We start from the raw sequence: 12140 nt of genomic DNA, 5'->3' as shown, positions 1-12140 counted from the left end.
CTGAATATAAGCTGTGGTTTGAAATGGTTAAAATGTCTGTACATTTCTTGAATATTTTTAAATGGAAGTTACAAATCTCATTGATTTTTTAACAACAGAAACAAAACATCTACAAAAAATAATCGCTTGTCTCTCTTGTTGTGATCGGATATAAAATCTGCAAGCACTGGCAATTTGAAAATAAAGTCCCCATACACCCACAATTAAGGCCTCATTGGACAGCTCAGTATATCCTCTAGACAGTACAGTATGATTAAAACAGATGAATAATAAATGCTGCTTGACTTATGTCCAAGTCTCAGGAGTTTATGGGCACTCATTTACCCAGTGATCCCAGCATGTTCACAGGAGCAGGTTAGACAGGCCGCTATTGTGGACCCCCCGACTGAAGTTACACAGAGGAAGAAAGCGTCGCAGTCTGTGGGCTGAAGGTGCCCTGCGACAGATCTGAGAACAGCTGAGTGATCAGGTTTCTCTGGGTTCATGGTTAAAGAATAAGAGGGTGTTTGGCTCACCTTTTCATTGGAGGATTTTCGGGGCACACTAAGAGGTTTGTTGGAGAACCAAAACAGTGGGTGCTGTGTGTATCATTCAGAATAGATCTCACTCTTTAGACATTTCCAAAGCACTTCTGTTTCAGACCTTAGGCTACTGCTGTTGCACAACTGGAGCATGTATACTCCTGTTCATATGCAATGAATTAAATTCATTTCATTCATTCTGGGGATGAGCAGCATGTAGGGCTGGGCGATATGAGTAAAATACTTATCTCAGTATGCTTTAGAGAAATAAGCCATTCCCACTTATATATATATATATATATATATATATATATATATATATATATATATATATATATATATATATATATATATCAAATGTGTGTCCCTTTTGGAAGAAATCAAGTTTTTTCTTTATTATTGTACCTTATTTTATTTTAATTACTTTCACGAATGAATAAATATAAGCCCAATTTAGGTCTGTAAACCTAAGTCAATAATAAAAATAACTTTTTTTTTTCTTAAGGTAACAAAATATAATATTAATGTATCAGTATTTGTAACGCCATACACGCAGTATGTATAAATAGTACTGTATGTTACCATATGGTGCAGTACATTACAGTATATTTAAATTGTAATTATCTATATAAATAATAAGTCTATATATAAGTTATAAATAAGTCGTAATGCTACTCATTTAATTGCAATGTTTAGTGACACATTTTGCACAAGACTATTCTCTGTTATACCTCTGGTAAGAAAACTATTTCCGAACAATTAATGTTTTACTATATATTGCCCACCTCTATAAGTATGTCAATATTGTATCATATTTTCATGCATTTTGTGACTGTAATAAACAGTATACTTTGACTTATTCAAGTTAATGTCATTACATGGTGCCACTAATCAAATTAATAGGGTAATATTGGTTTTCAGATTCTGTAAAACTGACACAGAAAAATACATAATTCTTGGTATTTGCTTATTTAGGAGTATTTTATCGTCTTTAGTAACACAGATGCCGTGAAGTACCTCAAATAATTTTTTCTTTGATATATTGCATATTGCAGAATCACAGTATCAATATATCATCGCAATCATGGACAAAGTATCATGATAATATAAAATCCTGTGAGATGTCCTGTGATTTCCACCCCTAGTTTTAAAACAGGTTTAAAACACCATGTAGTAAACTGTTTAATATTTAATCCTTTGTGGGAGCCAAAGTTGTGCTCAAAAAGAATGCTTTGAAACTCTGAAAGACTTGATATAGATTGTGAAACAACACATATAGCATGAGCAGTTCAGTCACGAGTGGTAAAGCCCTTTATTGAAAATTCCTTAGGTGCTTAAATTCCACAGATTCTTATTGCTTGGCTTTTCTATAATGCATCAAAAGCAGTGGTTCCTTTCTGTGGGCTTTACTGTTGCCAGTGTACTCTGGGGCGTGATACCCAAGCCTTTTCATGTCTCTTGCTTAGATATTACATGATGGAGGGTCTGTCCATCATGAAAATATTGTGTTTTCTTTAGTATTAGACTGCACAGTTAATTATTTTTGGATCACTATCTCTGTTCTTTGCTCAAGTGTTGCTCAATGCTGGTCCTGGAGGCACCCTGCATATGTATCGCTTTCCCTTTTCCCAGCAAAGCTGAAACAACTAATCAGTTAAGTAACAACTCTTTCAGAGTGTCAGTGGACGTGTCAAAGCAGGGAATCCACTGAAATGGGCAAAGCTGTGTGCCTCCAGGACCAGGATTGAAAAACAATGGCTGCATCCCAAATGCATACTACACACAGATACTATGAGGTATAGCGAGAATTTGGCAGGTTAGTACACAACATATTAGCGTTCTACTATACATCATTTATTTGCCTTTAATTTTGACACTTACTTTGACATTTATTTATAATAAAAACTTTATACTCAGAAATGAGTATAAGTGGTAGTTTTTCTTAATTGTATTCCAAGAAAAAATATTGATTTCAGTTTTCTCCACAGTCCTATTACCTGAGCAGTTTCATCATTTACAAAATGCAGAGTCACTGTGATGCCAGATAATGCCAAATGAGGTGAGCTCCGGAAAAGCTCCCATCTCCGGGAGAGACAGTGCGTCAGCTATTAATGAGAACAGAAAATCAAATCCCTGATAATGCTTTTGTCCTCTCTGGGGGCCCATTTTGGATTGGTAGGGCTCATGGTCATTGTCTCATCTGACTCATCAGCTTGATTTAGAGTCATTGCAACAGCTTTTGCTGCTATAGATCATCACCCTGTTGTGTGTTTACCTTGTATACACTGGGCAGATCCTGTACTTCACTTGTATCTTTTGACTCTAGCCTGTACAAACTACTACTATTTTCATTTTGTAAATGTAAGAGGACACTCTGACCGTCACCGTTTTAGAGTCGCCATGAAGCCCAGTTTTCAACATATAGTGCAAGACAGGTCAAAATGGTCTGCAGCAGTCAGGATGGTTTCATACGTCAGGTTCAGGGTTTAATAGTGCACAGAGTTCAGCCTCAGCTCAGACTATAAAGCCTGTCTTGAGAACAGGAAAACCGCGGATAGGGCCGCTGTCACTGTAATCGCTGTAATGAGGCCTGTGGCTTGAAGCTAAGTGGATCTGTCACATGGTTAAGGGTCGCTCAGACTTCTTCTCCTTTCCTCTGAGCCTTGAGGACCACACCTGGGCTCAATATATTACCCTTTCATTTTCTGATTAAGCACTCATTAACACTTGTACATATAAATAAATTAAATAACAAATACAAAGCCTTTTTGGTGTACTGTTAGAGAGAAAGCAATAGGTAAAATTAAAACATGCATTACCCAAACCATCAACTAATCTCTGCCAAATGATTGAGAATGATTGAATCTGTGTTTTCTAATAGACTTGTGTCATTATATCACCCTTGCTTTTTTAGTTTAATTTCATTTGTAATATTGATATTGCTTCCATGCATATACTGTATGGACAAACTATTTGTAAAAGTTTTTGATACAGGGTGTGAGTAAACACAAGGTAACCATGGCCTACACATGGCTGGGCATGTGCTTGTAAACACATCGGCAGACGAAAAGCTGTGCACCTTAGTCTGGCACAGTTTTGCACAGATATTTCCAATTAAAGCCAAAATCCCACTTTTAACCCTGAAAACAATCTAATACACTTTTTAAAAGGCTATTTAAATGCCTGACTAAAAACTAAAAGAACGTTTTTTTTTGTTGTTTTGCTGTTTTCCTCAGGTTTTGAGTGTTCATCTGACTCTAAAGTGCTGAAGCAGTTCTCGTTCATTCCGGATCTCTGACGCGAGACAGCATGCAGGTGGGGTGGGGCTGGTGACTTCACAGGTCCTGCATTGCAATCTAAAAATTTTCCAAATTTTTCTCAAAATCCTGAGGTCTGCATGCTTTTTAACTGAGGCTCAATACAGGGCATCCAGTTATAGCAAAGCTTACAGGATTGAAGCAAAATTATTTTATTATTTGTTAGTGTCCTGTTTTTGGATATTTTACAGGATACAGACTAAAAAAATCTTAAAACCCCACAACGATTTTAATAACCCAGTATAACACAACACCTTTTGTTGCATTTCTTTTTTAAAGTAAAAAAAGTCCGGGTACAGTGCAAGAACAGTTCAGATCTGGTGGAATGAGCCTTAATGACCCCAACTTTGTTGGCATAGGGTTTGCTGACTTTTACCGAGAAAAATCTCTTAAGTCTACAGCCTATAGGAAATCCTGTGAAGGAAGCTCTTGTGCCTGAGCTGGAGCCAATGTGTTTACGTTCAGCCCTAAAACTGAAACCTGTCAGTCACCCCTTCAGCTGGAACGTAGCACAACCACAGTTTGGAGAGTGAAGGCGTAAAGCGTGCTGCAGTCTTGTTAACTTCTCACAATATCTTTTATAACGCTCATAATTGCAGACACAGCATCCAAGCTTGGCCCCCTTTTGATGACCTCATGGGAGTTTGTGGGCTGTCAGAATCCTCATACAACCATGTTTTATTACCACTTCACTTCAGTGGAGCTCAGAGTTGTCTGCTCACAAACACATTTAGGGGTTTTCTTAGAATTTTGCGCTTGTTTAAAATATCTTATAATAAACAATTATATAAGCTTGTGAAGTGGCGACCACAAATAGAAAATGACGACAGTGATAAAAAACAGAAGTGTAGCAGTTCACCCATTAGGAGTTCTGATCTTATTAGTTTTGATTCAAAAGTGTGAAGTGCAATATACAGTATTATTTACATAAAGTGCTAAATAACAATGACAGGTGGTGCAGTGAGTAGTAAAAAAATATATATAATACATAAACATAAGCTCATCTATATACATAAATGGGATATATTTTTACAGTTAATAAATATGTAGTATGTCTGTACTAGGAGCAGCAATAAAGCTCTAAAAGCATCTGCAGGCAGTAGATTAAATAGAATAGAATAAATACCAAATAACATTACAATGCAATTGAGTATGAGTATATTTGTACGGTAATATGCTAATAATATATTTGTACACATGTATTTGTATTGTTGCTAACAAAATAAAGCAAAAACGTTCATAAATTTCAAGGGAAGTCAGTGTAAGATTGTTCCATGTCATTTAAAAGCATTTCTATTGGTTCTCATCCAATTTTGATACTATGTAAATAACAACTGCCAAATTTAGGTGAAAAAGTAAAAAAAAAAAAAAAAGTAAAAATTGAGATGCAAGATTTAGTAATGATTTTCCTACATATGCAATCAAGTGTTTATGGTAATTGAAACAGACTTCAATTCTATCAATTCTGTCTTGCCGATTTGTTCCAAAATTTCTTGCTCAAAAGTGTGTTGTATGTAGGAAAAGGACCAATCAACTCTGGCCTTGCTACTACTATTGGCCGACACTGGCCATGCTAATTTAAAACTTAAATTACTAATTAATAATTATTATTCTCAGATTCTATAGTTTTATTTAATCTGTTCATTTAAAATTAGGATTTAAGTCTGTGAGTACTCTATGTAGAAACCACAACTAAATAAATGTGAAACCCAAAAAATCGTAAAAATGTAAAAATATTTTTCTCAGGAGACACCTTTCGTATTATTATTTGCGTTATTATTTGCGTACCGTTAAAAGCTAACTTGTCAGGCAAATAAATGTTACCTTTTTTTCTAAAGTTAAGTTTTCTAAAGTTATACCAGTTATACCAGTCTAGTCATACATGGGTATATAGTCAGTAGGAATATGTCTCTCTGGACTGATGGCGTTCCATCCAATGCTTTTGGAATGGGGCTGATAATTATTAACATCCTGACCTCAGTAACTCTCTTGTTACAAGTGCTCCTAAGCTATCCTTGATTTAGGATTAAACAATGAAAGCGCTGGTGTTCCAATACTTCTGCCCATATAGTGGATAAACTAGAAGATTTTTAATGATGATTAATGCTGATCATGCTTACAGCAGCTGAGGACTCCTTTTCTTAGAAGGCAACTGTCCTGGAGGGCCAGGTGTGGTAGAGCAAGGAAATCGGTGGACTGTGCTGGACTCTGGACCTCAGTTCTTGACCCTTGGTCTAAGAGTTAACTGCTGATGAAGAAACTGTTATAAGAAAAACTGAACTTCTCGCCCCTGCATGTATCTTAACTCCTGATCCGGCTCTAATGAAGGGATTAGCACTGTGGGGTCTGGGGTGAACTTTTAGAGGATCAGACAGGCCTCAGACAGGGTCCAGCAATGAGCCTTGGAGGAAAAAATGATATTTATAATAATGATAGTTGTTGTCAGCTGTAATTATGTTTGGGCAGTATCCAGTTTTTTTCATGCCGTTATACCGTGTCAAAGCAACCAATAGGGCTGGACAGTAATTCAATATCGATATTTATCACAATGAAAAATATTTTAACAGTAATATAATTTTTCCGGTAACTACCTACAGGTATTTTGACATAAATAGTGGAAGACCAGAGGAACATACAAATGTAATACACAAATTATATGAAACAGCAAACTCACTTTTACTATTGCCAGTTATCTGTTAGCCATTAGCAGTGCAGCTAGCAGTTGGCCGAGAGCTACATTCCAATGTTGTTAGGGTAATAACTAACGTTCCAAGAAAACTATAGCCATTTTCCGCCTACTATGTCATCAAACCACATGACCTACCTAAATGGCAAAAATCCATTTATATGTTATTTAAAGTAATTAATTCAGCTCTGAAAGACTGAAGAGTTAGCATGGATGTTTAGGCATTGTGCCCTAGTGAATAACCCTATTTGAGTACTTTTTAATTCATAATATGGCAAGAACTACTCAACTAAGTACATAGAAAAGAATACTTTAAGAAATAAAGATGGAACTGGCTCTGATCAGGACTGCCCCAGAAATAGAATAAGACCAAGAATTACCTCTGTTGCACAAGATAAATTCAAAAAGTGTTTGTGCTTGTTAAAGACTTTTAAGTTACTACATGATTATTTGTGTATTACTTCATAGTCTGCATGACTTCAGTATTATTTTACAATGTAGAAAAATAAATAAATAAATAAAACACTGAATGAGAAGAGTGTCCAAACTTTAACCGGTACTGTGTGTTGTTTAGTTATTTGATATGTTTGCATTATTGTTTCCCCTGAAACTCTATTTCTATTTAATGAGTGTATAATTTGTATATTAGAAGTCAAAAGAAGAAGGATCGGAAAAATGAGTAAAGGAAAGGGGAGATGATGGAAGCAAAGTTTAAATTAATGCTTTAAAATGCAGCATTGCCCTGTCATTGATCTTTGCCTGTTTATTAGTAATTAACAGCATTGTAATGTAGCAGTTTTATAAGATTTACACTAACTATCTTGATAAAGTCAGAGGTATTTGCAACTCGTTGTAATGCATTAGGTTGAGGTCACAGAGAAAGTATTACTGTAAAGTGCTAGTTTGTGCTAGTTTTATATATTTTTTAATAGTAAATACATCATGATTACTAGTTTCTGTATATTCTATTGTGTGCAAAACAGTCAGAGACTTTCCAGCCTTTTAACGCTGACCCCAGAGTAGTTCTTTCTGCCTTTTACTTTTTGTGTTTGTGTAAAATGATCATTATTAGTCAAGCTGTTGCTGATCGTTCCTGTTTTTGTTCTCTGTTTCTTTCCCTTCTGCCATGTCCTTGAAGATAGCTTCTTCGAGTAAGATGCTAAATAGCTGGAATCTGATGTCATGGGCTCACAATAACAGCTCTGTGTCTGTGTAGTGTTACTACTGTAGCCTCTGCCCCAACAGTGCCAGGGTCTGCATCACTAGCCTGCTATATACAGTTGTGGTCAAAAGTTTACATACACTTGTAAAAAAACATAATGTTATGGCTGTCTTGAGTTTTCAATAAGTTCTACAACTCTTATTTTTCTGTGATAGAGTGATCGGAACACATACATGTTTGTCACAAAAAACAGTCATAAAATTTGGTTCTTTCATAAATTTATTATGGGTCTGCTGAAAATGTCACCAAATCTGCTGGGTCAAAAATATACATACAGCAACAAAATTTGTCAATTTTGGTGATGTAGCGAGTTGTGTCAATCAAATTAGCTTCATGTCATGGCCTCTTCACTTCTTGTAAGTGATTCTGATTGACTACAGCTGTTGACTTCTCATGAGCCCATTTAAATAGGGCTCATTTGACCCAGTGATTAGACTCAGCTACAAAAGCTACAATGGGAAAGTCAAAGGAACTGAAAGGAAAGTGTGGATCTGAAAAAGCGAATTATTGACTTGAACAAGTCAGGGAAGTCACTTGGAGCCATTTCAAAGCAGCTACAGGTCCCAAGAGCAACTGTGCAGACAATTATAAGCAAGTATAAAGTGCATGGAACAGTTGTGTCACTGCCACGATCAGGAAGAAAACGCAAGCTATCACATGCTGCCGAGAGGAGATTGGTCAGGATGGTCAAGAGTCAACCAAGAATCACCAAGAAGCAGGTCTGCAAGGATTTGGAAGCTGATGGAACACAGGTGTCAGTCTCCACAGTCAAGCGTGTTTTACATCGCCATGGACTGAGAGGCTGCCGTGCAAGAAAGAAGCCCTTGCTCCAGAAAAGGCACTTTAAGACTCGGCTGAAGTTTGCTGCTGATCACATGGACAAAGATAAAACCTTCTGGAGGAAAGTTCTCTGGTCAGACGAAACAAAAATTGAGCTGTTTGGCCACAACACCCAGCAATATGTTTGGAGGAGAAAAGGTGAGGCCTTTAATCCCAGGAACACCATGCCTACTGTCAAGCATGGTGGTGGTAGTATTATGCTCTGGGGATGTTTTGCTGCCAGTGGAACTGGTTCTTTGCAGAAAGTAAATGGGATAATGAAGAAGGAGGATTACCTCCAAATTCTGCAGGAAAACTTAAAACCATCAGCCCGAAGGTTGGGTCTTGGGCGCAGTTGGGTGTTCCAACAAGACAATGACCCAAAACACACATCAAAAGTGGTAAAGGAATGGCTAAACCAGGCTAGAATTAAGGTTTTAGAATGGCCTTCCCAAAGTCCTGACTTAAACCACATTGAGAACATGTGGACAGTGCTAAAGAAACGGGTTCATGCAAGAAAACCATCACATTTAGCTGAACTGCACCAATTCTGTCAAGAAGAGTGGTCAAACATTCGACCTGAAGCTTGCCAGGAGCTTGTGGATGGCTACCAAAAGCGCCTAGTTGCCGTGAAAATGGCCAAGGGACATGTAACCAAATACTAATGTTGCTGTATGTATATTTCTGACCCAGCAGATTTGGTGACATTTTCAGCAGACCCATAATAAATTTATGAAAGAACCAAATTTTATGACTGTTTTTTGTGACAAACATGTATGTGTTCCGATCACTCTATCACAGAAAAATAAGAGTTGTAGAACTTATTGAAAACTCAAGACAGCCATAACATTATGTTTTTTTACAAGTGTATGTAAACTTTTGACCACAACTGTAGATAGCAGTTATCACTAAGGCATCGCAGATGTGATACTGACTCTGTACTGTAATTATGTGCAGATATAAGCATATCTTATAAGCATATAACCAACCACTTTCAGTGCAGCGTTTAGATAACTTGTTTTATACAAGTGAGTTTATAATTTAGCAGACTCTGTAAAAACGATCTTGTTGTATTCCAGCTGAACAATACGAGAATAGTACTAGAATAGTAATAATAGCTGAAGTAACTTAGCCTTAGCATGTGTCTGTTTACTAAAAGACTGAATGTCTTTCTCTGTGTAAATTATACTTAGATATGATCTACTTTGAATTTGTTTGTCTCTGTGTGACTTTAATTTAATGTAGTGTTGTCATAATTGGGTCTGAGTATTGAAATTCGATACTAAAAAGTCAAAAACCAAAATGTCTCGGTAATACCAGGTACCAAAAAGTAAAACAAAAAATTACTCATGTCTGCTGTTAAAGCTCACCTTCCGCGAAAATCCGATTTTTCTTGTTTTTTGTGGAATACAGTAGGTCTCTCCGAGTTGAATGTGTACACCTGCACATTAAACTGTTTTGCAGCCCCCATTGTCTGCAGGAGCTAAGCAAAGAAATCCCCCCTCCCCCCCTCCGAAAAACGGGTGAATTTTGAATTAGCTTTCTGCCTACGTAGGCAGAAACTCACAGACCAGCCCACCTTGGCTGGAGAAACTCCAGGAAGGTGAGCTTTAAATAAGTAAGTTTTGTGAGAATAATTATCGTAACAATTTAGAAAAAGGTACCATACAAGGTATCGTTGGGTATCGATACAAAATTCATATACATTTCAATGCATTCAATACAAAAGTATCGCCCTAGTCATAATCATCATAGTGGCTGCTTCACATTTTCAAATTAAAAGCTTTCTGTACAGTTTTGTAATTTTGATTTAATGACACATAAAAAATATACCTATGTATGTAATATGTGTAGCGGAAACACACACAGGTACCAGCCATTAGAGGTTGGCTATATGGCTCTAATAATATCTCAATATTTCATGTTACATTTTTTAATTACAATATTCTTGGCAATGTGAAAAAATACTGAAAAATATTTTATTAATTACAAGAATATACTAATGCAGCTAAATAAGTGTTAAAGGTAGTTAAAGAGATTAATAATAATATTGTACAATTAACAATTGTATTCAGTTGTAATAAAATATTTAGTGCATGTAAACTGCAAATGTACAAACAAAAACCATACAAAAAAATCCAGTAAATAGCAAAACACATACAACATAGGCTTTAAAAATGATACAGATATTTTTGTGAACATTACGAAGTGGCTGGTTGGTTGGTTGTTGGGGTTTTATTGCCACTCCAGCACAAATTTGTCTATTTGTGGCATACACTTGGTTTTAAATGCGTAGATATAGTACAGTTGATTCAAATATTACATAAGCCTCTACATTTGCGTCAAATTTGATGTTTAAGATTAAGATCTAATAAAAACTTTAAAATCTTCCCTGGTGGGTTTTTCCCAAAAAGGTCCTTTATGTTCTGTTCTTGATAGTAACATTTTCTTATATGGTTATGGGCTCGACAGTCGATGAGGATGTGTTTTATAGTGGGGTGTTACACGATTGACAAGATGGTATTTCAGTGTTTGTTAAAAGGTGTCCATGTGTTATTTTTGAGTGGCCTATACGGCATCTTGTGTAGACTGTCTCCGAGACCTTGTAAGTTCATCAGTACGAAGTGGCATACCCCTTCCAGCCATCTTGAAAACTTTTTCTGCATTGTCTAAAGCAAGTGTGTTTTGTATTACTGGTCAGTTCCAGGCAGTGCTCGATTATTTAAACATTCACAGACTGTGTTATGTTAATTGGTACACATAAGGTGTACATATTAGCCGATGAATGAAACATTAGAGAAAATACCCCAGAGTGACCTGTGGTAGGGCCAGTTAGACATAGCCTTAGTGTGCTTTGGTAGGAAACGGATGAGTAAAAACAAACAGAAAAAATGAGTTAATGAAAAGCAGGGTGTGACTGTGTACCTAGTGAATAAGCTGAGTTTCCCCTCACTCTCTGAACAGAGAGAGCTCTGTATCTGTACGCTGGTTAGAGGTAGCAGTCCAGTAGGATTCAGTGCAGTATTATAACCTGCTCTCGCACATGCAGTGCAGCTACGCCACAAGGAAAATACACGTGAAGTTATATGTATATGCAAATAACTTAGTTTCAAAATGTCATGCTAAATACACCAATATAATATTGCCCCTTATATGAATAAAAAAAATTTTTTAGTTGAACAAAAGCTTTGTTAATAGTTAAAGTTTAACTCAATTTATTAATAGAAGCACATGTAAAAGATCTTCTGAAAATAAATAAATAGAATGTGAGAAATGTTGCATGTTTATTTTATTTCCAGATTCTAGTTATTTCTTTATTATGATTAATCTGCTGATTTCTCAATTAATTGACTTACAATTTTTGAGATTCTCACTTTGGATGCATTTAATTTTTCAATAGGCCAATATTTATATCACAATTTCTCTATCACATATTTCTTATTTTTGGACAATAAAATATTATTCTAATATCGATACCAAAAGTATAAAAGCCACTACCTTTGGTGTGTGTAATCACGCAGTGATAGAGCTGGACCATATGGTAAAATATTTTATCACAATATTTAAAAATAATC

At 36.0% G+C, this 12140-nt stretch overlaps 1 protein-coding gene across 12 annotated transcripts in view; it reads left to right on the top strand.

Moving 5' to 3' along the window:
* LOC103029962 (kinesin-like protein KIF21A) overlaps positions 1–12140 on the top strand; it is a 64442-nt gene that overhangs the window by 12596 nt on the left and 39706 nt on the right. Inside the window, exon 2 of one of the 12 annotated variants that reach the window (XM_049473662.1) lies at positions 3758–3836. The exons of the other annotated variants lie outside the window; for them this stretch is intronic. The gene's annotated coding sequence lies outside the window, so the exon portion shown is untranslated. The remainder of the gene's footprint in view (positions 1–3757; positions 3837–12140) is intronic. 12 annotated transcript variants of the gene reach the window in all.

This window comes from Astyanax mexicanus, chromosome 2 (genome assembly GCF_023375975.1).
Source record: "Astyanax mexicanus isolate ESR-SI-001 chromosome 2, AstMex3_surface, whole genome shotgun sequence".
Lineage (NCBI taxonomy): Eukaryota > Metazoa > Chordata > Actinopteri > Characiformes > Acestrorhamphidae > Astyanax > Astyanax mexicanus.
The sequence above is the reverse complement of the archived record's forward strand: the minus strand, read 5'-3'. Positions and strand labels throughout refer to the sequence as shown.